The 4,386-nt window shown below is 42.6% G+C and overlaps 1 protein-coding gene across 1 annotated transcript in view; it reads right to left on the reverse strand.

Moving 5' to 3' along the window:
• The window catches only part of zc3h15 (zinc finger CCCH-type containing 15), a 14,837-nt gene extending 14,825 nt beyond the window's left edge, over positions 1-12 (reverse strand). The window contains exon 1 of the mRNA XM_060877141.1: positions 1-12. This exon is cut by the window's left edge and continues 191 nt beyond it. The gene's annotated coding sequence lies outside the window, so the exon portion shown is untranslated.
• Positions 13-4,386: the final 4,374 nt, after the last annotated feature.

The raw sequence follows: 4,386 nt of genomic DNA on the forward strand, positions 1-4,386 counted from the left end.
CTGCATTGTGGGTAGAGCAGCACTGTGCCTCTAGTGTTGCTACACGCGTGTAAAGTTGATCTACACCAGAGGTATTTAACTAAAATATAAAGAGGTCCAGTAAGAGAAAATTTCTTGAAACAAAGGTCCGGAAGTTCATAATGTCTCACTAGTTAGTGTGATATATTTAAGTAGCCTAGTAGTTGTATTACCGTCCGCAAGCAATCAATACCTGACTGTCAAATCAAATACATTCAGTACAATTTAAAAACTTTTTGACAATATTTATTGTCACGTAACATAGAACTGAACATATGTATGATTGTAGATATGTATAATGTTCTCTCATTAAATAAATAAAAGTAGGGCTACTGTCTGTCTATCTCTCACAGAACAACCTCCAAGACCCCAACCAGTCTGGCTTTAAAGCAGCTCATTCCACAGAGACAGCCCTTTTAGATGTCTCTGAGAAACTACATGCTGCTAGATCAGCCAATCTCTCATCTGTCCTTATCCTCCTTGACCTTTCAGCAGCGTTTGATACGGTCAACCATAAGACTCTCTTAGCCACCCTCAGGAGTCTTGGGATATGCGGATCAGCTTGGGAATGGTTCGCTTCCTACCTGGAAGGACGCTCATATCAGGTAACATGGAGGGGAGTGACATCTGCTCCACGCAGACTCTCCACTGGCGTCCCACAAGGCTCAGTACTTGGTCCTCTTCTTTTCTCCCTGTATACTCACTCTCTTGGTGAAGTTATTTCCTCACATGGGTTCTCTTACCACTGCTATGCTGATGATACACAACTTATCTTCTCTTTCCCACCCGCAGATGCCACAGCTTCTGACCGGATCTCTGCATGTCTGGCAGAAATTTCATCATGGATGACTGCTCATCAGTTAAAGCTTAATCCTAGCAAAACTGAGCTGCTCTTCATCCCAGGTGATTCATCCCCAGGTCATGATCTTGCTATATCCTTGCACAACGATCTGATCTCCCCTTCAGCCACAGCTCGCAACCTTGGGGTAACCATGGACAATCAACTGTCCTTTTCCTCTCATGTTGCTAATGTGACTCGCTCATGTCGGTTTCTTCTCTACAACATTAGAAGGATTCGACCATTTCTGTCCACACAGGCTGCTCAGGTACTTGTTCAGTCTCTTGTCATTTCTAGACTGGATTACTGCAATGCACTGCTGGCAGGTCTACCTATGAACGCAATCCGTCCTCTGCAAATGATCCAAAATGCAGCTGCCCGGCTTGTTTTCAACCTGCCAAAGTTCTCTCATACCACCCCGCTGCTGCGATCCCTCCACTGGCTTCCGGTAGCTGCACGCATCAGATTCAAAACACTGATGCTGGCCTACAAAGCCAAAAATGGACCAGCTCCCTCTTACCTCAAAGCCCTCATCACTCCTCGCACTGCACCCCGCACCCTCCGATCTACCAGCACTGCTAGACTGGTTCCACCATCTCTCAGGGTAAGAGGCAAGTATACTACAAGACTCTTCTCTGTACTGGCACCAAGGTGGTGGAACGAACTTCCCCTAGAGGTCCGGACAGCTGAGTCACTGGCTATTTTCAAGCGGCGGTTGAAGACCTACTTATTCAGGAAACACTTCAACTAGCACTTCTTTCATTATCTTTTGCATTTTAAAAAAAAAAAAAAAAAAAAAAACACACCTTTGACACTTTCATTGTAACTTTGAACAAATGTTTTAAACTCATGGTATCTTAAGTATGTAACTTAGTGATCCAGCATTAATGTATTCAATGTTAGAGATTTAAGCACTTATGTACGTCGCTCTGGATAAGGGCGTCTGCCAAATGCTGTAAATGTAAATGTAAATGTAAATTTCAAAATAATAGAAAATAAATAAAATGTGAAAATTGTGTATGTTTAAATAAAGTGCTTAAATTTCCCTTTTATATCTCAGTGAGAGAACTGAGCTCTAGCTTGGCTTGGGTTAGGGTTAAACCTGGGCTTGGGTTAGGGTTAAACCTGGGCTTGGGTTAGAGTTAAACCTGGGCTTGTGTTAGGGTTAAACCTGGGCTTGAGTTAGGGTTAAACCTGGGCTTGGGTTAGAGTTAAACCTGGGCTTGGGTTAGAGTTAAACCTGGGCTTGTGTTAGGGTTAAACCTGGGCTTGGGTTAGAGTTAAACCTGGGCTTGTGTTAGGGTTAAACCTGGGCTTGGGTTAGAGTTAAACCTGGGCTTGGGTTAGAGTTAAACCTGGGCTTGGGTTAGAGTTAAACCTGGGCTTGTGTTAGGGTTAAACCTGGGCTTGGGTTAGAGTTAAACCTGGGCTTGGGTTAGAGTTAAACCTGGGCTTGGGTTAGAGTTAAACCTGGGCTTGGGTTAGAGTTAAACCTGGGCTTGGGTTAGGGTTAAACCTGGGCTTGGGTTAGAGTTAAACCTGGGCTTGGGTTAGAGTTAAACCTGGGCTTGGGTTAGGGTTAAACCTGGGCTTGAATGGAGTCAGGGCCGCTCTCATACACATGTGGAGGTGCTCATTAGTGACCCTGGAACCATATTTAGTTTGGATTATGTTCATTGTGGAGAAAGCTGCCTCACAGTTGTATGTAGAGCCAAACATGGTCAGGATGTATAGGGCTACTTCACTCAGACCTGGGAAAGCTGTCTCAGGGACGCTGTCTTCAGATTTGAGTGGATGTTTTTTCAAAACCTTTATGTTTTGTCTCATAAAGGTGTTTCACATTGTCACTTTTAATAAGTGTCACAGTTTCTGAAACTTTCTCCGTCTCACTCGTCGGTTTCTCTCCCTTTGTTTTCTACACGTATCACTATCTTTCTTTCATGTGTAACTTTACTCTAATTGTCTCTCCTCTGTCTTGCATTGTTGAGCTGCAGGGTTTACTAAAGGAATGCACAGATTTGATTGGCTGAGCGGGATCACGTGGGATGGTCTTAAATCACATGCAATTGGTCTGTGCATTTACACTAACACTACCGTAAAGACTGCAAAAGCTGCGCCGGTTAAAATAGAAGCGCCCCGTCAAGTTTTACATCATAACCTTTTGTTTGGGCTGTAGGTCCGGGTCCGGATTGGACAGCTTCTGGGTCCGCACCCGGACCACGGTCCACCTGTTAGTGACCTCTGGTCTACACCTTTCTCTCAACACTTTTAAATGTATTCAAGTATTAAAATCAATCTTTTGGCCTGGAACAGCATTTAATTTAGCATTAATTTAGTATTAATAGAATTTAACTTGGTGCTCAGTATGTTAGCTTCATACCCGTAACAATAATAAACATTATTATTATTATTATTATTATTATTATTATTGTTGTTGTTGTTGTTGTTGTTATTGTTATTGTTGTTGTTATCATTTATTATTATTGTTGTTGTTGTTGTTGTTGTTATTATTATTACTAATCTAGCCATGGGGCCACAGTCCAGTGACTTCTGTGCTGGTCCCAAGCCTGGATAAATAGAGAGGGTTGCGTCAGGAAGGGCATCCGGCGTTAGGGAGTTAGGGAGGCCAGATTAAGATGGTCTGGACATGTTCAGAGGAGGGAGAGTGAGTATATTAGTAGGAGAATGTTGGACATGGAGCTGCCAGGCAGGAGGCAAAGAGGAAGGCCAAAGAGGAGGTATATGGATGTAATTAATGAGGATATGAAGCTAGTGGGTGCAAGTGTTGAGGATGGAGAAGGTAGGGATAGGTGGAGAGAGATGATTCGCTGTGGAGACCCCTGAAGGGAAAAGCCAAAAGAAGAAGTATTATTATTATTATTATTGTTATATTTATTTATTCATTTATTTGTTTGTTTATTTATTTATTTATTTATTTATTAAATCTAATTCTGTCCATCCTCGTCACTCCTAAAGAGTATCAGAGCTCTCATGTATCACGCATTAACGTGACAGTCCCTCATGTCGGTCTTTTGTCACGCAGAAAAACTGACTATTTATCATATATTTAATAAGCTGCAGCGCCCAAAATGTATCAGTCCGCACCGCTGTCTCTATGGAACCGGGCAGGACCCAAGCGCATCTCCCCTGGAGCTCTTAGTCGAGCCTGACACTTATCAGCCAATCAAAACAAGAGGCTACACAATAACCAATCAGAAAACAGCACTATTGTATCTGGGTAAGATTTAACACAACAACCAATGAAAAAAAAACAAACAGATCCTGGAATTGTTCATCATCATCCTCGTTCACCCACAGAGAAAAGCTCTGGAGCTGTGAGCATCACTTTGAGCACAGAGTAAGTCATGATCTCCTGTTGTAATGTTACAACTAATTCACAACTTGTTTGACACAAACAATGACATTGTGACTGCTGTTAGAGACGTTTCCCAGATCATCAGCAGGAGTTTTTCATGAGTGTCTGTAACTTAGCCAACAGTTTTACAGCCTGTTCACTGACAACACCTGCT

Source organism: Tachysurus vachellii, chromosome 8, assembly GCF_030014155.1.
Source record: "Tachysurus vachellii isolate PV-2020 chromosome 8, HZAU_Pvac_v1, whole genome shotgun sequence".
Classification (NCBI taxonomy): Eukaryota; Metazoa; Chordata; class Actinopteri; order Siluriformes; family Bagridae; genus Tachysurus; species Tachysurus vachellii.